We start from the raw sequence: 24,299 nt of genomic DNA on the forward strand, positions 1-24,299 counted from the left end.
TAAAACTCAGGGATCTGTCACCAAGGAGAAGGGGAAGAATGGATATGGTATAGGACAATGGCAATCTCAGCCAGTTCGGTACCTGATTTCAATCTGAATTCTCTCTCCATATCCAACCTCCAGTAAATAATTAACCAAGAGACTTACCATGAAATTGACAGTACTGTATTTTATCATTGTGAGGTGTACTCTTCCACCAACACCTTTTCACATGATGTGACTTACTATCAATAGAATCAATAAAATCAGTGAGAATTCTGATTACCATTACCTGTCACCTGTCCTAACAGCCAGATTCTGTTTGCCTTAGTTTGTCATAGATGCTGCATAGACGCTGCCTACATGTAGGCTTGCAAGAGTCCCAGGACCTGAGCCTCTCCCGAGGAAGGACAGTGCTCCATGCCCTGCCATGCTTGGACTCAACACATTTATTCATTGAGTTATTATTCTTTCATTTATTCAATAATTCAAAAATATTTCTTGAGTACCTAAAGCCAAGTATTGTACTGGGCCCTGAGGACACACCAGAGAACCATGCCTTTGCTTTAATGGGTCTTGCACTCTTCTGGGGACAATGTGACAAGAGACAACAAATTATACAAAAATATATATACCAGAAGTGCTAAGTGCAAAGAAAAATAGAACAGGGTACGGGATAAGGGGTGTGCCTGTGGGGAGTGGGGGACATTTTAGAATTTATAGTCAAAGAAAGTCTGTGATAGGTGATATCTGAGTGGTTACTTAATTGAAGCAGAGTGCCGATGTGCATACCCAGGGGAAGGACATGCCAGGCAGTGTGGGATTTAGGATCAAGCTACTCTCTCAGACCCAATATTTGATCCAGTGACCCCGTGATAAAAAAAAAAAAAAAAAAGAGCTATCAAACCATGAAAATACATGGAAGAAACTTACATGCATATAGCTAAGTAGCCAGTCTGAAAAGGCTATCCAATGTGTGATTTCAATATATGACGTTCTTGAGAAGGTAAAACTACAGAGACAGTAAAAGATCAGTGGATAGATGACAGGGGTCTGTGAGGAAGGAGGGATGAATGAGTGGAACACGGGATTTTTAGGGCAGTGAAACCATTCTGTATGATACTGAAATGGTGAACACATGGTATTATGCATTTATCAAAACCCACAGAATGTACAACAGAATGAACCCTAATGTGAACTATGGACTTCAGGTAATAATAATGTGTTGATATTGGTTCATCAATTGTAATGTACCACACTAATGCAAGATGTTAATAATAGGAGTGTGTGTGCATGCGAGATAGAGAGGGAGAGAGAGGCGGGTGGGAGAAAGGGAGTATACGGGGAATCTGTTCTTTCTGCACAGTTTTTCTGTAAATTCAAAATTCTCTAACAAATAGTCTCTTTTTTAAAAAGGGAAGAATGCATAAAGGGATGAGAAGAATTTGTGACTGCTTTTGCAATCGACCACAGCATCAAAGACCATCTGCCAAACCTTACCCTCCAGATTCACTTCCTAATTCATCTACCCAGCCTCCTGGTCCAATGACCTACCAACCCCCAACCCAGTCCCTGATACAACTGCATTTCTACACCCAGGTGCATTTTCTGATGTTCTTCCCTTAGCTGGGGGGCTCTGAACTACTCCTCTCTGTGTGTTAAAGTTCTGTTCATTTCTTAACCAGACTCTCTTACTTTCTCCATGAATCTTGTCAGTATCCTTTAGTCAAAAAGAATCCCTTCTTCCTTTGCATTCCAGCAACATCCTGCAAGTACCTTATTACTGATCCTGGTTGGCCTTCTATTATACTGTTACTATATCTGTTTTCAATCTGTTTTCCTTGAAGGCCAGTTCCTTGTCTTAATTTTCTTTGATTCAACTATAATGCTAAACACAGTGCAAGGCACATAACGGGAATGGAGTGAATGTTGACTGGAAACTGTAATTAAACGTAGAAGAGATGTGATAATTTAGTCATGAAGGTCCTGTTTTCTTGGCTTTTTTCCAAGTAGTCTGGATTTCCTGGTCCTCTTTCACTGCTAATGACACAAATGCCATTTTATTTGTAAAATATAAAGAATGGTATGGAGAGAAAGTTATTAAATTACACAAATGATAATAATAGCAAATGATTTCATGTAAAGTATGTGGTGGAAAGGGAAATTGGATCTATTGCATATAAAGAATATCACATTTAACTTATGGGCTGTGGTGAAGGAAAATACATATAAATTATTAGCTATTACAGCCAGTAGATTCCTACTGTAATTGGCAATGCTAACATTATAAACACAGACATAGAGTTTCACAAGGATGAATTTGGTATTCAATACTGTACCATTTGGGGGTACATTTTTCTTTATTACTTTGACAATCGGAAACAACAGGAATTTGAGTTGCTGATTTTAATTGATAAGCAGATTGCCTTTTGCCAACTATTGAGCTCTAATGGCCCAAGGTCTGTTCATTTTTTCAACATCATTTCTGTGCAATTGAAATAAAATGATCAATTAGTCTTTTAAGCACAGCATCTGTGTTTCGAGGGCAAGTTGAGAATGGAAGTAAAAATTGATTTTGTGGACGAGTCTCAGAGGGGTACTGGCTCTTTCCCTTCAGGAAAGTTCCCATCTCTGAGCAGAAGACAGCTGCTAGAATTAGGGCACAAGTGAAAGATATGTGTAGGTTTAGTACACAACCTATGGAGAAGTTTTAAACTGGTAACAACTGACGTAAGTGAGAGCTAATCTAATGCTACATTAGCTGAGAAAAACAAGTGAGCAATACTTACTCAGTGTTACACACCTGGAAGGGAAACAAGGCCATGACCCGAACTGTACATGGGCTCTACCGCTGCCACTATGAGGGGCAAGTGGGGCTGGGATAGGAACCAAGGAGGGAGAATCTCCATTGATGGGAAAGTCTATCTTCTCCAAAACTAGATAATGGCTTCACATAATTCCCTAGGTTTTGTAATATACACTTATCAATACAAATGCTTGTATGGATGTGCTTAGTGAGTACTGTTTATTTAGAAAATGGTGCTCAGAAATGTATGTATTCTAAAGTGTATATGTAGGACTAAGATAACACCAGAAGGAATAATCTGTAGTAGTCAGAAAGAATCTTAAGTTAATGCATGTAGCCCAGAATGTAGGGGAAAAAATGAGCAAGACCATGATATGCATAAACCCAACTGACTATCAATATCTTACACGACAAGCAAGACATGCCTAGTTGGAAAAGCTCCACAGATTCACTGACACCCCAAATTTTGATTAAAAAGACAGCCTCCTGTTGTTTAGTTTTCAGTGATGGAGCCTAGAGTTCATCAGATCCATTCCACTGCTGTGAACACTAGCCCAAGCAGTCACCTCTATCCCTCCCCCTTCCAACACACACACACACACACACACACACACACACACACACACACACACGCACACACACACACACACCACTTCAAACTCAAAGGGGAGGAATGACAAAGTTCATTTATCAAATCATAATAAAAAATATTTAACTCATTTGGTTGTTTTGATTATTAAATGAGCCAAACTTTATAAAATGCCTTGCACATGGAAATCTCATAAAAATTGCTACTGCTGTTACTACTACTGCTGCTGCTACTGTCTGGCTCTGAGACAACACATAATCTAGGTATTAACAATTATGCATAATGGGTCACTTGTGATATAATGTAAAGAGCTGATCTTGGAATCACATCAGCCTGGGTTTGAAAACACTTACTAACAACCGAGAGTTTGGCTTATTTACTCAACTTCCCTGAATCTCCACTTCTTCCTCTGTAAAATGGAGCAGTAACATTTACCTCAGGATTGTTGTAAGGAATTAATGTATAATAACTAGGAAGTAGGTGGTGATTGATACATGTCAACGTCTTCTGAGATTTCCTCCTAAACACTTCCTGTGAGAGTCTCCACTCCAGACATGAGGATGCAGCACGGGAAGAAGTGGGTTGTACACCCAATATTCCTTCCAACACTGAGTGATTAATGGAAACCTGTTATCTCTTTCTGAGCAGCAGCTGCTGTTGACTGCCACACAAGTGCCCCCTGGAACATGCTGTTAGCAGATAGTGATGTTTTATTGACCATGGTCAGCTGACCATTTCTCTGGAGGAGCGAAAATCCCTAATACAGTGTGTGAACCAATGTGGCCAAACTATTCAGAATTTGGTCCCGGATGGATACAAGAGTGATCACATCCTTAACTATCCCATTTCCAGCAACTTTCATGCTTACAAAGCACTGAAAAGCCCATTCATTATAATTGCCCACCTACAATGCCCCAGTTTATATGTTTATCTTGAAAGCCAATTATATTCCTAAGTTTGTTTTGCAACTTTTCTCCCAGGAAATTTCTAGCCATTCTCTAGAGTTAAGCTGTTGTATGACTTCTTTATCTCCTTCCAGAATCCTTTCCCGTTCTTTTTGGCACCTAGAAGTTGGCCATGAGATTCGAAGTGAATACTAATGTGACTCCTGTACTAGTCCTTCTGCAAAGAGGCAGAGTAATCTTGGAGGCAAGGGTTTTACAGTATGATACAGTCCTTATTATCTCCCTGTATGGGACCTATATTAGTTAAGCCTCGCTTCTCTCAATTGTGAAATGGAGAGAATGCATTCTGGTAAAGAATGGTTGATGCTGAAGTGAATGCATGAAAGGAAAATGCCTAGCACGTAGTTGATACTCAACTTTTTAATGGGTCTTTCTTTTTCATACAGATGTGCTCAGTCTTTTTTTTTTTTTTTTGCCAAGTGCTATTTAAATTTATTTATTTATTTTTTATTTATGGCTGTGTTGGGTCTTCGTTTCTGTGCGAGGGCTTTCTCTAGTTGTGGCAAGCAGGGGCCACTCTTCATCGCGGTGCGCGGGCCTCTCACTATCACAGCCTCTCTTGTTGCGGAGCACAGGCTCCAGACGCGCAGGCTCAGTAATTGTGGCTCATGGGCCCAGTTGCTCCACAGCATGTGGGATCTTCCCAGACCAGGGCTCGAACCCGTGTCCCCTGCATTGGCAGGCAGATTCTCAACCACTGCACCACCAGGGAAGCCCCACAGTCTATCTTCTTAATCCCCCTTGTTAAAAACTTACTCCGAACCTCTTGCCCATTTCAACTCAGCCCTGTCACAACTTGAGAGAAGCAATCTGTGAGCAAGTAGCTGCAGCAATGCCTCCAGCTGTATAATCCCAAAGCTTCAGTGCTTGGTGATGGCTTGGGAAGGATGGCGCCTTCCTAGGAAGAAGTGACACTATGGTTCCACCTTCTGTGAGACCACAGGCAGCCTGACAGATAAGAACATTTCCTGGGCTCCCACTGGGCTCAAAGCACCTGATTAGGTTCAGTGAGGGATGACAAAGGAAGGAGAAGATGGGCCTCCTTCCTGGCTGCTCCCTCCACCAACTGCTTAGAAGCCTGAGAGGAGCCTGGGAGTCAAGGTTAGCTGGAAGACGTCACACCACAGCGCCCTCTACTCAAGGAGAGCTCATTTTGAGCTGGCAAGTATTCTGTTAGCACAGAAAATATTCATTCCTGGAGTAAGGGAATTGGGAGTTCACCAGATCCAGGGCACTCAGGAGGCCTTGTGAATCACAGACATGCTGAACAACCTCAAAACTCTGCTGAGAACACTGAGACTATGTATTCCAGTCACAAAGGATCACAGAAGCCTTTTGTAAACCAAGGGAAGGTAGATGCTGTGGGATTGCTTCGCAGAGAGGACAAAATCTAGGACAGTAGCTACAGTAAAGCCACAGCTAAGCCACAGTCCTCCTGGTGTCTCTTTTTACTCAGTCCTTCTTAAATTTTCTGATTTGTCTTTTGTGGATATTGCCTGATCAAAAGGAAAATCTCGTTTGAGCAGAGAAGGGCTGGGAATGGCAGGGGAGGTGCACAGAGGCCAGGCAGGGGCTTGTTTATCTCTATGGTGGATCCGTCCCTCCTTTGGAAGAGCAGGCTGTTCCACCCCGAGACAATGGGGAGCATAATTGCCCCGTTGTCTCAATTATTTCTGAAATTCAAACTTGCAAGGGCGGATTCATGTGTTTGCGTTTAGGAGAAAACCCAAGCCCTCCCACATAGTCGTGGGCTTTGTTCACACAGTTTTCTTCTGCGAGTTTCACTCTCCCGGGGATAACTAGATTCTCTAGAAACTAAACTGAAGTGCAAGATTAATCCAGGTCGGTTACATGCCAGTTGTTTTCTACAAACCTTTGAAGGTGGATGTGTGATAGACATTTCTAATTATTTATAATGACACTTTTATTACGATGGCTCTTTTCTCCTAAGGACTTTGTGATTTCAGCATGCTTTAGAAGGCTAGAGTTATTCATCACAGCTTATTTATTTAAAAATTGAGGTGAGGTGAATATGGAAATAAGCAATCTAAAACTTTCTTTTAAAATCATATTTTATACATCTTTCCATTATTAACATTTTTATATTGCCAAGAGTGCTTACTTTGCTGTTCCAATTCAGTTATATATATATATTTCAAGACAAATTTCAAAGTTGTAACTTAAAACAATTTAAAACAATCAAAGTCAATAATGCTTAAAAGCAACTTTAGTATAGGAGAAAAACTCCAGATTTGAGACAAAACACTACATTTAGTTTAGCTGTACCACTTTAGAAAATGTTATTTAACCTTTCCAGCCTCAGTGTCTTTAGGTATAAAACAAGGATGAAGATGTCTACTTGACTGAATTGTGGTTATGAGAGTTGAATGTGATTAATTAAGTGCATGAAAGCTACCAGGTGAAAGAGTTTGATAATTAGTGTTTTCCTGGGTAAATATCATATAGAGAGTAATGTTCACAGAACTGAAGAATAGCTTTGAACAGAGGTTCATATTTGAGGATCATGCATAAAGGTTCAAAGATGGGCTTCTTCAGGAAGCCCATGAATACCCTGAAAACAACGTGCAAAACTTCTGGGCATCTGTGTATGTTAGGACTCTCTAGGTTGTGACAGAAACTGAAACCATACCAGCTAATTCTATCAAGAAAGTACAGGTAGAAGCCTGGGTAGCTTGGGAACAGGTGGAATCAGGGCTTGGAATACAGCCAAGGTGCTCCACCTAGAGGTTCTGTTTCTTCTTCAGATGGGCATTATCTGTAAGCAGATAGGGTGAGGGATCCTGGAGAAAGACAACCAGGCATGACTTTCTTGACATAAGCCATTTTGGCCTAAACTGTTTTGTGATCTAAGCCTGGCCATTATGCTTGCCCTAGAACAGGTCTCAGTAACTAATGTTCTTAAGGGAAGTAAGGGAATGCAGGAACGAAAGAAGTAAAAGCAGTCAAGAAACAATAGTTCAGCAATAAAACAGAGTCCGAGTTCCTCCTTAAGGGATCTACCTAATAATCTGATACAAGTCTGAGTTCTGCAGGAACTAAGCCCCCCACCCAGCTGGAGGATGGAATGATGACGTTGACCCTCCTGACTTCAATCAACTAAAGCCTGGACGCTGGCAACCTCTGCCCCAATGCTATGGTGAATTCTTCTCTGCTCAAGCCCCTTCATGAGTATGCATGTTCCCTTAGCTTAAAACTTCCCCAATTTTGCAGTTCGGGGAGACACTGCTTTGGGAAAGACCCCTGGTGTTCTCCTTACTTGCTGCAGGTAATGATAAATCCTTCCTTCTCCCGATCTTTGGCTTGGTTTTGTCTTTCGCCTCAACACCCACCAAGAGGCGAACCTAGTTTCTGTTTAACATATTCACTTTTACACAGGTGACCAGCTTCTTGAAAACACATTGAGGGGCATGGATTCAGACGATTACATCACCCATACTAGAGAGGAACTGGTTCTCTCTCTTCCCAAGTTAAGAAGTCTCAGGAAAGGACACTGATCATTCTGTCTTGATCAGAACATCCCTGTGGCCAGGAGGCAGGGAATTTAAAATGCTAGTGGGGACCACTTGCATGAAAGAGTAGGGAAAAAAAAAAAATTCCTAGGAGAAAAAGGGGCTTGAGTGTGGCTCCAGGGAGACAAAATTCACATAAATGGACTATTTTGTGGGAATTCTTTATCAGATTTTCAAATGTTTTCATTCACCATAAAAGAACCACATATCTGCAGATTTGAGAATTAAGAGGTTGTTTCCTTTTGTGGAAATATCTTGTGGCAGATATTTCTTAAAGAAACCCAATGTTTCTGTGAATATGTAAAACGTTTTCACTTAACTGCAGTCCTATGATTAAAAAATTAATGCAAAGTTATTTATTCATAACCTTCACATAAATTAATATTCCAATTGAAGTGCACAGAAGACTCCAATTAAGTTTAATAATTCTCACTGGGCATCTTAGGTTCCATAAAAATGGCTAACATCTGTAACTAGCTATCAATTTAACTCAACAAATATTTGAATACTTATTATGCATAAGATTTGAGCTTAGATAATGTTAAAGGAGAGTTGACCACTTGAGGAAAACATCCTTAGTATCTGTGATGATTAATTTTACGTGTCAACTTGGCTAGGCTATGGTGTCCAATTGTTTATCAAACGCCAGTCTTGACGTTGCTGTGAAGGTATTTTTAGATGTGATGAACACTGAAATCAGTAGACAAGTAAAGCAGGTCAGTTTCCATACTGTGCGTGGAGACTAATCAGCTGAAGGCCTTAAAAGCAAAGACAGGTTTCTCAAAGTGGCAATTTGGCCTCAAGACCGCAGCATAAAAACCTTGCCTAAGTTTCCAGCCAGCAGACTTCCAGACTGCAGACTTTGGACTGAACACTGTAACAACAGCGCTGCCTGGAATTTCCAGCCTGCTCTACAGATTTCAGACTTGCAAGTCCCCACAATCATGCGAACCAATTCCTTAAACTAAGGTAGAGTCTCTCTCTTTCTCTCTCTCTCCTATTGGTTTTGCTTCTCGAGACTCTTGGCTAATACAATATCCCTAAAATATAAAGGGTATCTAAAATTTAGAAGAAAAAGCCAACAACCCAAGAATAAAATGAGCAGAAGCAGCAGGCCTTCCGCAAGTTCACCTACCTTGGCGTGAAGCTCGACCACCTGCTTGGCCAAGTCCTACCAGCAGCTCGGGCCGCGGGGCTGCGGGGCTGCGGGGCTGCGGGGCTGCGGGGCTGCGGGGCTGCGGGGCTGCGGGGCTGCGGGGCTGCGGGGCTGCGGGGCTGCGGGGCTGCGGGGTGGCGGAACCAGCCTGCGGAGGAAGCCTACTCCCGGCTAAAGCGGCTGCGCAAGACCAAGACCGAGGCGCCGCCCACGAGAAGCCCGACGTGGTAGAGCTGCACCTGAGGGTCATAATCATCCTGCCTGAGATGGTGCGTAGCATGGGAGGGGCGTCTACAACTGCAAGAGCTTCAGCCAGGTGGAAATCAAGCCTGAGATGATGGGCCCCTACCTGAGCGAGTTCTCCACCACCTACAAGGCCTGTGAAGTACGGTGGGCCCGGCATCAGGACCACCCACTTCCCGTGCTTCTTCCCCCTCAAGTAGCCTGACAGCCAATAAAGGAACAGCCTTCTCAAAAAAAAAAAAAAAGTGTTCTGTGACTGTCTCACATAAAAAGAAATACAAAAGATACTTGATGTTGCTCAAAATTAGGGACATCACATTAACAGTAAGTTAAAATATCTACCTTACATATCAGAATGACAAAAAAAATCAAATACTTTAATTTCTTATTAAAAAACAAATGAACTCAATTGTTGATTATGTAACCGCACAGAGATGAAAGTTACTTCAGGTTAAAAAAATAACTTCAGGTGATTACTTTTAGTAGTAAATACATTGTTATTTTAAAACTACAAAAGGTGTGTTTAAGATAAAACTAGGTAATTACATTAAGGTAGTTAAGGGAGGAGTTTTCATCATGAGAAAACGGAGAAAAGATACACATATAAAGTAAAACAAGTTAAATATAAACCTACAGTCTTAAATTTGAGTTGGAAACATTTTTTTCTCTTAAAAAAACCCCTACATTTCCTGACTCTGTCCACAGAAAAGGCCTAGTAGCAATGAGAAGTTGTGTGGTTTGTAAATAATTTTCCACTAAAATATTCTAGGACTCTTCGTGAAACAACTGTTTATAGCCAGACCTGGGGCAGATAATGGGAAGATGAACCTGAGACATCTTATTGAAACAGGAAATAAGGAATTTATCTAGACCAATGTACTCATATCAAGAGAAAACAGAAACCAAATGGAAAGGACTCTCCCCAATGGTCTAAAATAAGATAATGTGAGCATCAGAAAAAAAAAAAATGATAATGCCAACCATAGATTGAAACACACACAATATATAAAAACCCATTAGCTCATTAATAGTCCTAAGAAAAAAATATTCCTTGGTTACCATTTGGAGTTCATAAGACCCAATGTCATTTCTCTAAAAACTGACATCTGTTCTTCTTTTCCTGTACACACTTTATTTTAGGGTAACTAAGTAATTCATGTGTGAAGTTCTTTATAGAAGAATCTTTTCTAATACATGCTGAAAGAATGATAGAATTAGAAAATAATTATTTGCAACCTCTAGGTTACCAATGGAACTGGGAAAAGATCATTAATGGATATTCAACCATTTGTTAAAGGTTAATAGGGAACTTCATAAGAAGTACCCTGCATCCCCAAATCTAATCATCATTAAAGTGAGACTAACACTTAAGTGTTGGTGATGATGTGGAAAAGTTGCTACCCTTGTGCACTATTGCTTGGCATGTAAAATGATACAACTGTTGTGGAAAACAGTGTGGCAGTTACTCAAAAATTTAAAAATAAAATTACCATATGATGCAGCAATCCCACTTCTGGATATAAACCCCCCAAAAATTGAAATCAGGGTCTTGAAGAGATATCTGTACACCCATGTTCATAGCAGCATTATTCACAATAGCTAAAATGTGGAAGCAACTTAAGTGTCCACTGAAGGATGAATGGATGAGCAAATTGCAGTATATACACGCAATGGAATACTATTCATACTTAAAAAGGAAGGAATTCTGCTACAAGATGGATAAAACTTGAGGATATAATGCTAAGTGAAATAATCCAGTCACAAAAAGACAAATATTGTATGATTCCTCTTGTACTTAGGATAGTCAAAATCATAAAGACAGAAAGTATAATGGTGGTAGCCAGGGCCTGGGGGAAGGGAGAGTGGGGAGTTATATTTTAATAGTTTTAAAGTTTTAGTTTCACGAGATGAAAAATGTTGTAGGGATGGATAGTGTTGATGGTTGCATAACAATGTGAATGAATAAATACTACTGAACTGTACACTTAATAATGGTTGTGCTGGTACATTTTATGTTATGTATATTTACCACAATTTTTTTTTAAAAGTGAGACTACCAGGCGCGTGCATCCTGATGTGATACAAAAGGAACTACATATTACAACCTATAAGAGATGTTTGCCTAGATAATTGCAACTAAATCTACTCAAGCATCCACATTTAACCACCTGCTTACAGGGAGTACAGAGTGACAAATGAGTTGAATTTGGAATGGTAAGCAGAACTTTGAAGTTTGACAGGAGGAGGGAGGGCTGAGAGGAAAGCATTAAAAGCAGGGATCAAACCACAGGAACAAAGGAGCAGCAAGCAGTTCCTGTGGGAAATAACAGGCATTGAGCTGCTTTCTGAAGACCTTGAATGTCTTGACTGAGAAGTGAGAAGACAAAAACAAATAAAAATAATGGCAGTCACTTGTGAATGCTTTCTAGGGACCAGACACTGGGCTTCTTGTGCTCATTTATTTCTCACCACAATCTTTTATGAGAGGCATTATTTTCATTGTTTTACAAATGAAGAACCTGGGGCTTATGAAAGGTTAAATAACTGCCCAAGGACACTCGACACTTACAAACAAAGAAGGGTTCAAAGGTTCAACATCATCGCTTTCTTGACTGTAGAATAGAAAATTCATTGAAGAAAGTATTGCTTATACCTCTCTAGCTAATGCAAATCACTCTTTGTGATTTGTCCTTGGCTTACTTATTTATCACATACTATATTTCATTGATTCAAAATGCCATCAATTGCAAGACTCACAATTATTTCATGTACCAAGAAAAATGCCATCAATTAAAATAAAATACCGTGTTTTATCATTTAGAATTTTTATTTGCTACCTATTGAAGGAATCCCTATGGTATTATTTAGACATTTATTTTGAATCATATATCACTTTTATCATACATAAAATCAACAATATTAGCAAACTATGTTGGCTAAGAATTCCTAAAACTTCTTACCATTCATGACTTTTTCACATTGCTTTTCAATTCAGTCAGCAAGGTCTCTGTTCTTCCACATATTTTCCTTTGTGCCATCAAGAGCCAAGATATAGTCAAAGTCCACTAGTGTTGGGCTCTTAAGTCAGTTTTGCCATGATATAGAGGTAGTCTACTTTTGAGTTCCATTTGGAACTTAACCCATTTTTTTCATGTCCTTCCCACCTCCTCCTGCAATTGTTTATACCCTACGGGTTAAAAGAGTGTTTCTGATTTTCCTCCAATGTACTGAAATTTAATTTTGCAAGTTTTGAGGCTGAAATTTTCATATTTTCTTAAAAAATGACAACTATGTCATGATTGGTGCCAGGCAAAATAAGGCGTCATTGGGCATAACTTGTATCTTGATTACAGAGGTGTTAAAATGTGACAGAGAAAAATGCAGGCCTTAGGATTGCTAAATATAGTAGTTAAAAATAACATATTTGCTTAAACATTATGCGATGTGGAGACAGAATTAGAGTAGCTAGCTGGGAGGCTGCCTGGGTTTAAATTCTCTTCTTCAGTTTCTTACTGCCTGTGGGTTCAGGGGCAGTCTCCCTCTCCCTACCTTCTCCCCGTCTTCCCTTCCTTCTTTCTTGCTCGTATTTATTGAACGTCTGTCATGAACTAGACATTAGTATAGGTGCTTGGAAGTCCTTAGAAAATAAAATAAGGATGACACCCTTATCCATTTTGATTTTAGTCTTAAGGAAGAGAAGTCTTACGAAAAACATTTTAGATGTGGACAATCACAAGTAAGTCAACAAAGTCAAATTAAAAACGTGTTTTTTCCTACTATCAATTTAGACTCTTCAGAAATTACTTTTCTGATCTTCAAATTCTTTATTTGCATATTACATGAATAAATTGTGTATGTGTGCATATTTGTATGTGTGTGTTACTCTTTAAAATCAAAATACAGATGGAGCTATTTCTACAGAATGTCATGTATTCTTCAAGGTGATGAAGAAAAACTTCTGCCTAAAATGATGATCAGTGAAATGCAAAAAAGGTAACAGCATGGAAAATGAAACATAAATGAAGTTTATAAAATTATGTTGGTTTTATTTCTCTATGGTGTTGTCTGCAGCCTAGATGACCCTCTCATTTAGCACATGAGTTCTCGGTTAACTAAGTTACCTTTGGAGTTACTTTACTGTTGTTCATGTGTGTTAGGAATTTTATTTTTCCTCCCTTAAATCCATGGAGAATATATATCATCCCAAATGCACACAGTCATTTTGAATTTGAAATATTTCCTTGGACTCTTCATATAGGAACAAATCTATTATTTTGTACAGGAAATATTTTTTCCTTTGCTTGCCATCACAGGCTAAAGAGCATATCATCTTCAGCAATTTAAATTTAAATGAATCAATGGGCTAACTTTGATTTGCCTCTGTTCCTTCATAGCCACATATAGTAGTTTGCATTAATTAAATTAGTAATAAAGGAATTAAAATTGCTAGCTTCTAAGGGAGGGACATGTCAGTGGTATTAAATGTTGCACTTGGAATGATTGTCCTTGCATGTTAATTATTAGCTGCCTGAGATGCAGAGGAAGTTCAAGGAAATGATACTCTAACCACATGTTATCTTAATTTGGGAAAAGTTCCTTTAAAGGACGAATTGCATTGCAATGGGCTCTCTAATCAGACCATGCACTAATTTAGAATCAATGACCTCTAATCCTTTAAATCCACTATCACTGGCAGTACTTGGGAGGCTTCTGTAAGGCTGTTTACAAGTTACCTATCTGGACACAACAAAAGATGGATTTGTTTACAAATTCGAATTTGTAATTGTGTGCACTAGAAAGCTCATCTCTTTAGTTGCAGTGGTGATCAGATCATTTGTGGCATCGTGTTTTTGGTGTATGCGTAGACTTGCGAAAGAGGAGAAAGAGGAAGGAAGAATAAGAAAAAAATGACCACTAATGTGGTTCTTATCAATTGCCTAATTTCTTTCGGCAGCCTAACCGCTGCCACTTTTGGACTGCACAGTGCAGATGACCATTTTTCCTCTGTTAAGCCTAGGTATACAAGTAATAATGGGGCAAGATTAGCAATTGTTTGGTTGCTGTAGCGTCCATTCAATGACTTTCAGTCTAAAGAACAAGACACCCCAGCAGAAAAGAGTTTTCTTTTTGAGTTCCTTACCCCTGGTTGGAAACTTGGGCAGGACTCGTGGCTTTTTGGTTCACTGAGAGATAATAGACAGTTTTGTAATTACTTGAAATCACAAAACATAGTCTCAATTCAGCAAGCAAGTGTCCACTCCAAGGTATTAATCAACAATGCAATCTTCATTGTGAAGTAAGGCTTTCATTTTCCATTTTGCTCTGACTAAAGCTTGAGCACAGAAGTGCAGTGTGAATGCTTTTTTCCCCATTCTCACCACACCCTTGCTTTGTATCTGTAGCTTCGACTCTGGACTTGGAGTATGGGAAAGGGGGCGGGAAAAGGCTTAGGGAGGTAGGCTTCAAGGTCTCTGGCCTTGGAGGATATTTAAACCTGTCTCTTCTGATTATTTAATTTTTTTCCCTCCAACATAGCATAGTGGGTCACAGTTGCAACAGACTAAGAAACAAAGGAAGCAAGTAACTAACCTGATTGAATTGGAAGACTTAATGTCACCCCAAACTTCACTCCATCAATCTTAGCTATACTGGGTCACCTAAGTCCATATTGCTGTAAACTGCAGTAGACAAGGACAAAGTGAGATGAGCGCACATACATCCAATATCTCCTATACAGCAGGTGTTGCGGTCCTTTTGCCTATGTCAAACCTTGACATTGCCATTGAGCCTGCTGACAGCGGCACAGACCTGACTTTAAGCTAGAATGAGGACAATTCTGTATGTGTGGAGACCATTTCCAAGAATAACTACAAACAGGTAGGCCAGCATTTGCCCAAGAGCTAATCTATTGGACCAGATACCACCAGCAAGTCAGCAGTTCTCAGAGACTTTGTTTTCCCAATGTGGGAAAAGATGCTGCTCGTTGTTTTCATATTTTAAAAACATATCTATTTCTTTGCTTACTGCCTCCATCTTTGTAACCTACACTCCATTGAACTGGGCTTCCCTGCCCTGCAGAAATCTCCAGTTTGCACTCAATAGTCCACACGGAGTCATTTTCTTCTTAACATGTGCATTTTATTCTTTAAAGGACAACAGGCTCCAATGTAATTAGTATTCCTGCCATTTTACAAAGGAGGTAACTGAGGCTCAGGGGTTTGGTGTTGTGCTCCAGGCCTTACTGCTAATAAGTTACAGATCCACATTCATTTAGGAGTCCATTCAGGGTCTGCTTGTTTTTAAAGACTATAATTTTTCCATTAAGCCAATAAGTACATCTGTCCCTCAAGAATGCCCTGTGCCATTTGGGGAACACAAAAAGCAAAGTAACCATCTCTCCCTTCACACCATCGCCACCATGACTTCATCTAGGATGTGGTGGATAGTCAGATCTGCTGGATCTGTGAAGGATTTGGTGAGGGTATATGTATATGTAGGTCTGTTTAATAACGCCCTCCCAATTATTTGTTATTTATATAGTCCTATCCATATTTTCCTCTCCTTACATTGAACCTTCCTGCTGAGCAGTTTTATGTCTGCAGAACTTGTGCCTGAAATGTGAAAACACAAGGAAAAGGTTAATGAAAGCAGTGAGAAAACTTTTCGGATATCTTTCAGGATGTTGCCTGTGATCTTTTAGATTTATATTCCGATCTACTGCCTGGATACCTGAGTGCTTGCTGATTAGTATGATTGTCCAAATGACCAATGACATGAATTACTGAAAACCTAATTAGGCCTTTTGAGCTAAGAATATTTTTTAAGAGACTCTGACATTTGGTGAGAAATGTGGTGTCAGCGGAATATCTAGCCTGAATAGAATTTCTAATTTGGGGAAAAGTATTGGCATGTAATTATGTGAGCATATAGAGAGAGCAATTATATGAACCTGTCTTGAGTGCTGAACTTTGGAACAATGAAAAGGGACAAATGTGGGCCAGAGACAGACAGAACACATAATGTGCCCAGTCTGCCCAGAAACTTGTATACATGCTTAAAATTTATACACTTAAGACCTCTAAATAGCTACCTGGCATTACTACAAATAATTCTTATGTGTTGATGCCAAAGAGTATTTAATACCATACAGAGGGATTCGAGGTCCTGGAGGAGGGGTGAATGTTGGTCCCAGAAAGGTCAGAGGAGAGGGAAGCATTTCAGAAGCACAAAAATCTAATCATTGGGGTTTTAATAAAATGTTTCTGATTTTTTGAGGAAGGAATCTTCTTGATATTATCCTGACCTAATAAGCCACCCAGGAACTCAGAGTTGCCTCTGAAGAGGTGTACCAGTTCGTTACTGTCACATAACAACAATCTCAAAGCTCAGTGGCTTAAAACAACCCTCATTTATGACTGTAACGCTTGTGTCTGTGGGTCACAGCTGATGTGGGCTGTGCTCAGGTGATCTTGGCTGGGCTTGCTCGTGTGACTGTGGGCTGGGTAGGAGCTCTGCCCTGGCCTGGGCTTGTCTGAGGCACCTTACCTGGTGCAGATCTGCTCCATGGGTCCTCAACCTCCTCCTGGCATTAACAGGCTTGCCCTGGCTCATCCTTCTCACGGTGATCACAAGAGGGCAAGAAGAAACATGGTAGGCCACTTGAGATCTAGACTCAGAGCTAGAAAATGGTCACTGGTCACTTCTACACAATCTTATGGGCCAAAGCAAACCATAGGGCTGAGTCTAGTGTCAAGGGGTGGGAAAATATGCTCTGACCCTTTTCTGGGAAGAGCTACAAAGTCACATGCAAAGGGTATGAAGACAGGTAAGGGTAAATAATCAGGATAACTAATGCAACAGATGGACCATAAAAGAAACAGAAACAGGATGCTTTTTGCAAAAGCATTTAATTTTAGGAAACGTCTTCTGAAACGTACAAAGAGGGCAATGGAAGGAAAGGACTTATCCTATCGTATAGCTGTAGTTGCTTCTTCTAAGAAGAAAATATGAGCCAAGGACAAGATCAAAGGCTGTATAAACTGCTTCATCACACAAAGTCATCTTTTAGCAAAAGATCAGTTAACTGCAATTATAAATACAAGTGCTTTAACTCTGGAAACTCGAGCTGATTTGGAAAACCAAATCATAATTGAACAGCTCTCTGTGCTCATCCAAGTTTCCAAACGTCTGCTGCTCTGTTCTGCTCTTCCATTTCTAAATTGGAATATAAATTATTTTGGTAAAGCCCATTTGACTTTGCTCCCAACCACATGGTTTCCCCATTGGACCAAATGTCCGGAAAAATCATTTTAAAGAAGAAATTGAGAAGTTGATTTCCACCCCAGCCTATATCCTACTTCCACTAGTAAGAGTGGGGAATAATGGAGCTGACCCAACAAGAACTGTCTACTGCCACTTTCTCTTTGGTGCAATGCAAGAGTTACGGGGCAACGATGCTGAGGGGATCAATGCAAATTTCACTTCACTGATGTTGCAGAAACACCATAAAAACTACAGCATTACTATTTTTAAATCTGTACAACCCTTTGAATTGAACATTAATTCCATATATTGCTATTGTCATCAGGACAACAAAAAAATATAGTGAGTCCTGTGGTGATAACTATAAAGTATGTATTTGATATTCTAATGACTTTATTTTATTACATTCAAGAAAAATTAAAGAATGAAAGAGTAATCACTACACACAACTTTTAAATTGCATTTCTCTGAAAACAGATTATCCGTTAGGAATATGGAGGAAGGTCTATTTGTTGTTTTTGTGGTGTTGCCAGTGTGACAAAAACCCATCATCTTTCAAATAGCTTAATATGCAACTATTATATATGAAGAACAAAGCTCTCTAAATTAAGAAAAGTCACAGACGATTATTCCTGTAAATGAACCTGCAAATGTTTGAAAAAATAATCTTTCCCTTTGGAATCAGACTGAACAATAGGTAATGTCTATTTGTCTGTCAATGCAAATACTATCTTAAAGCTTTTGGTGGACATTCTAATCAAGATAAGAAAAAGGAACTTAGTTGTTACTGCCAACAATGTAGAAGCCCAGAATTTCTGGGTAAATTGGGTTTTTAGTAAGTTTAGCATGTAAGGAACGACTCTGATGGTTAAACATAAAACTTTTCTTAACAGAAAGAATTCCATTTCCTTAATAAGCCATCCCAAGGAGAGTCCCATGAATCAATTTTCAAGCAGTAACTACATCTCATTTCACTAATAACGTGGTTTTTTCACTGATCAGAATTCAAAGAATTATTCAGGGTTGCCCAAATTTCAACTATTATTTCTGTGTAAGTGAACATCTCGGTACGTGAATCGAGCCATCAATTTAAACTTCTAATTGAAGCTCAATTTATGCTGACCTAGCTGGGAAAACATAATCAGAAAGAAAATATGTATAGAAAAAGTTGAGATGACATTTTGATTATTTATCTCACAAATAGTTCAAATTGAGCTGCTGTCAGCTTCTGAAGGCATGTTTTGTCAAATGCTATACCTTCTGGAGACCATAGCCTGTGCTCTCTGATAATACACATTTTCTTAAAGAATCTAATAATTTATATTGAGCCTCTAGATGTTGAGGACCTCATTTATTTCTTGGTAGTACAGAGTTTATGCAATTAGGTTTACTCATACAAATTTCATTGCAACTGTTGAGTCTAACATGTGCTATTATACCTTTTGTTACAATTATGAATGCCTCCCATCAAAGTACCATGAATATTTTTACCCCGTAGCTGCTTCCTATTTGACAAATATTTTGTAGTTCTTCAAACAATTCCTTTTCTGATAAGCAAATCCTATATCCTCCCTTACAGGATTATGGGGTAAAGTAGCCCATAATGTGTGTGTGTGTGTGTGTGTGTGTGTGTGTGTGTGTGCATGTGTATGCATGCGCACGTGTAAACACCTATAAATGTAATTGAATATCTTTGAATTCACTCAGCTGCTTGGCCATCACAAGGTAAAACCTTTTCCTGAGCTAGCTAATAAAAAGAGACAAGACAGATAACTTGAGAATGTCATCTGCCTTTGCAGTCTTATGCTTGTGTGTTCATTTTCCAATGAATATTTGTGCATTGAAGGAGCATTTATAAGAAAAAATGAGAGATGGACATTTGCGGAAGAAAAAGAAATTGGATTGGAACAGGTAAAGAGGGGGAAAAAATGAACTCCAGTATTCTGACTTCAAGTTTCTAGTGTTTTTAAAATACTTTTTATTCAGAAGCTTAGATAAGAAATATACATTCTACGTTTGACTGAAGTAATTTTTATTGTTAAAGTATGATACTTGTAAAGCCAAATGTACTGCATTTTTAAAAATAGTAGAGTTAGTTCCATTTAATTCCTTAGACGTGTAATAAAAAACTAACATTTATATAATAATTTATTGTTTTCAAAGCAGTTTTCACATATTTCTTATCATATTACTCTGAATATGAATGGCATTAGTTACTAGGGGGAACAAGTAGGTTATTCAATGCAAATCTATCTTTTGGCACTCTCCCCAAGCATAGATTAGATGTATATTCAATATAACAGGGATGATAAACAATGTAGTGAATAGAACTTAGACTTGGTCATCTTGAGCACAGGTCCTAGGTCAGCCACTCCTGGTGTCTGTGATTGTAGACAAACTTATTTACATTGTCTTCATGTGTAAGATAGGGACAGCACCTCCTATAGCAGAATGGTGGGTGGATTCAAATGAAGCAGTGTAAATAAAACACCAATATAGTCCAGGTCTCATGATAGGTAACTAGTATCTGAGAGCAGTATGTGTGTTTAAAATGTAATGTGGTGTGTATATATATATATAGTGTGTGTGTGTGTGTGTGTGATTTATATATATATATATACATGTGGGGGCGGTATTTAAGTGTGATGTGATTGATATATATATGTCACATCACATTTTAAAATACAGAAGTATTTTAAATACACACATATATAATCATATATATAATGTCTAATACTCCAAATACAGTTAAAATATTATAATATTTGCCTATTAAGTGATTTGAATATCTTGGAATAATCCTTTATACATGGTATAATCAGTTCATGCATCAATTAATGTTTTTCAATTTTACATATTCTAAAAAGGAAGATTTCTTTATTAACAAAGTGTGGGAACTATAGTAGACTGGGGTGAGCATGGCCTTTAGAATCAGATTGGTTTGATACCTGATTTATCTACTTAGAAGCTAAACGTACTTGGGAGTTATGGAATCTCTCTAAACCTTAATTTTCTGCTGTGAAATGGGGGATATTTAATACTAACTGTTCAGGATTAAAAAAGATAACGTATAGATGGCCCAAGCACACAGTATGAGCTCAATAAATATTAATTACTTTCTCTGACGCACATAGCTGGCTTTACCTTACTTGGAGGGGGAAGCATTTCTAGGTTCATGCCTAGGTAATTCCAGATGGTACGCTGAACAGGCAAGGGTCCTCTTAAGTCAGTTCCCAGGACAGCCACGTGGGAGGTCCACAATAAGTGTGACTCTCTGGCTGAAAAGGGAGATACGCGCATTATAGAAATCACCCCTTGTGAAATCGGGGACTAGCTGAAGTGGCTTACCTGACATCATAGGAGGGCATGGACGATTTTATTTTGCTGAATTACTTCTCCAGGGAGATGGGGAGTCACAGTGAGTTTTCCACTCTTTAATAAAGACAACTACTTTCTACGCATGAACATCCTAGTTTAGACAAGAGGCAGACAGCTGTGAGAGATATGTGAAGACATATTTCAGTTTTATTATCTTTTAGGCATAGACGGGTATGTTAATCCATTTCCACATACAAGTCCTGCGATCACAGATAGGGAGTGAACCTTGAACTGGCAAAACCTGTCTCCTGTTGCCAAAGAGTTAAGTTTGGAAAGACGAAACCTCAAAGGCTGAGGATTGTGCATTATCTTCCTTCCCAGCCTTGCTGTGCTTATGGCCGCTGCTGCACACACAAGCTTTCCTTTTTATCCAGGCATTGATTCACTGGTAACAATGTTGTCCCTTTTTCCCCCAGGCAAACTTTCTGCTTTCAGTCCATAGCTCAGTTTCCCATGTTCTGCTCTCTAGGTTCTGACAGCTGTTTTTGGACTTAGTTAACCATAGAAGCCAAGAAATAATTGCAGTAAAAACCTCTCTTTCTATTGTCACATTGCTTCTTTATGCAAATGTCTCTTAGGAGTTAAACTTTGAACCTTTGATCTCTCACACCAAAAGATAAAAAGAAAAAATATTTATATGGAAATAAGTTCATTTTAGTGTTCATGGTTTATTGTGGAAAGCAGGTGTTTAAAAATTTTAGAATTTTTTTAACAAAATTCTAAAGATAAAAGAAAAAAAATCACAGTATTTACAGAGATAACAGAATGGCGTAGCCATGCAAAACAAATAACTTTGGTTTTTCCCCTTTCACTTTGGTTTAAATATTGACCAAGATTCAATTTTTTCCTGCCAAATAAAACTTCAATAAATCAAAGTTTAGAGGCAAAATAACATATTTTCTTTTTTCCCATAATATTTTATACAGCATCAAGTCTAATAGGATATTTTATGTATTTAATTCATACCAATACACTATAGGAAGCTTTTATTAAACTGAGTCACTATTGCTCAGACAGCAAACGGTTTACAAATGTACAATGTGTGTTTCTAAATAATGCAGAAGTGGCAAAGTATTTATTCCTAATCTTCATCTGACTTTAATCTTCAATTTATTTTTCATTGCCTTCCTAATTTTTTATTCCATCAATCTAAAAAACAAACACCAGTTTTCCTTTCCTCCCAAAGAACACAGTTCTATACCTGGAAATCTGATGTTCATTTTTCTTCAATAAAGTTATGTAAATCCATGATAAAAATGGCCATGCCGTGTTCTCCCAGAAACCAGGCTTCTGCTTGAAAGAGCAAAGTTTAAAAGTCTAGTCCCAAGTAGCTATTGGCCCATATCCAGCCTACTTCAAAAAGTTTCCATTTACACTACCACCTTATAAATTTCCTCCAGCATAAAACATGTTTATAAAGTTACAAATTTGAATGTAACTAAAGGTATATAGACATTTTATTATTACACTTTTTGATGTACTGCTTGATAAATTATGTACCAGTTAAAAACACTAAATGATCTCAAGGTGCATTCAATATCTGTAGCGTAGTTAACAAAAACACACGAAAAAAATATATATTCTATATTCTGTGGAAAATAACACAGCTTTGATAATGATCACTGTTAAAAATCTCCAATTCTGACTGATATCTTTTTTTTTTTAGAAGGAAATAGGTATAATTTTAAGGCAGTGGATAACCCAAAGGATTTAACTCCAATTTTCAATTACAGTGATTTACATAGTGACCTATGAAAATGGGAATGTTATCCATGATTTTTCCAAACTGTCTCTCATTCATTGATTTGTTTTCTTATTTTGACAGAAAATAATTTACTAGCAGGTGTCTCTAAAGGTAAATGCTACCCAAATTCTATGCGATGTTTTTTTCAGAATAGGCAAAATTGTCAGTTTGGGAGCACCATTATTTTGTGTGTGTGCACATGTGCGTGTGATTTCCTTGAGAGTCAGCTGGTGGCACATACACAGAAGTAGTTCATCTGGTGCTAATCAACCTCACTCTGCCTCCTCCTCCCTAGTGATAAAAATCAGTTTTTGATTAGGGCAATGTGTGTCCCCAATCTTCACAAGCTGCCACCTTTGGGATTTAGGTGCTTGTGATAAAGTCTGGGGGTATTACTGATAGCAATCAGAATCAGAAATGTACCTGCTCAGATTATCCATATAAACAATTGAAATAAAAGCATCACATTATACATCAGATTAACAGCAACTCCCAGAACAAAGCTTACAGTGTATAAAAATAGCTACGTAAAAAATTTACATAAAAGGCAAACCAAAAAGGAATTCTCAGTGCAGACATTTACAGAAAAGAAAATCAAACCAACACAACATATGACCTATTATCATGGCTGCCAAAACTTGTTGTTATTGTTTGTAATTTCATTTCATTGTTTTATGTGAGATAATTCTCTAAAATCCTGTGACAGCTTGGTAGAATGAACTGCTTAACACTTGAACCATGAATTGCCGTCAATGTCTTTGTATATGTCTTAAATACAATCCACGTTCATGCTTCAATTGGTCTATATAGTTTTCTTTTCTCTGAAATGATGAAAAAAACCACAATTCAGATAAGTTACCATAGCAATCACTTTTCACAATCAACATATGCTTTGTACTGAAAGTGATACTTCATAAGAGCTTTTTATAAAGCTCCACTGTCCCTGAACCTAACTGTAATCCCAGGTATTGCTGCAGCTCTTCAACTAATAATCTTTTTGAATTGTTGAAAGTATTTTTGTGAAAATTGCTTAGTTCTTATGAAAATTATAAGGTTTTTCAGGAAAATATTTCATTCTGTTTCTCTTCAGGTTAACAAACTCACTTATCCCTTGAAATCACACTCCATTTTGTGGGCTTTGTCCTCAAGCTCAATTTTCCTTTGAGAATTTACTCTGATTTTGAAGAAAAAAGAAGGTAAACTCTACATTTACAGAGGATTGAGGAACGAATCCTAGAGAAGCAGAAATAAGAATCAGGTGGGAATGCTGCGTACTTGGTCTCCAGTGGAAGGCAGGATAAGGGAAGGAATTCAGATCTTACTCCTTTCACCCAATCATTTTGAGATTCTGGTTTCCAGATTATAAAAATGTCTTATTTCAATCATTCTTATTTTTCTTTCCTGTGTGCATTCTTCTAATTGCAATTCTTTCCCTTGCTCCCTATCTTCTCTATGGGATTAATTTAGGTGACCCACTCGAATCATAACTTGTGGTTTATTTATAATGAAACAAAGTTTTACTATGGCTGTTGGGGATTTTTATATATTTGAGTAAACTATAGTAACACTATTCTCAAGGACACAAAAAATAATTTGTCCAAATGGCTTCTCTGTTTGACTGGCTCAAGAGAACATAAATAAAAATAA

The 24,299-nt window shown here is 38.3% G+C and overlaps 1 protein-coding gene across 4 annotated transcripts in view; it reads right to left on the reverse strand.

Annotated features, from left to right (window-relative positions):
- Positions 1-21,033: 21,033 nt before the first annotated feature.
- Positions 21,034-24,299, reverse strand: part of ALCAM (activated leukocyte cell adhesion molecule) — a 201,438-nt gene continuing 198,172 nt past the window's right edge. For all 4 annotated transcript variants that reach the window (XM_082460443.1, XM_082460441.1, XM_082460442.1 and 1 more), the window contains one exon: positions 21,034-23,473. The gene's annotated coding sequence lies outside the window, so the exon portion shown is untranslated. The remainder of the gene's footprint in view (positions 23,474-24,299) is intronic.

Source organism: Balaenoptera physalus (assembly GCF_965194825.1).
Source record: "Balaenoptera physalus genome assembly, chromosome: 4".
NCBI lineage: Eukaryota > Metazoa > Chordata > Mammalia > Artiodactyla > Balaenopteridae > Balaenoptera > Balaenoptera physalus.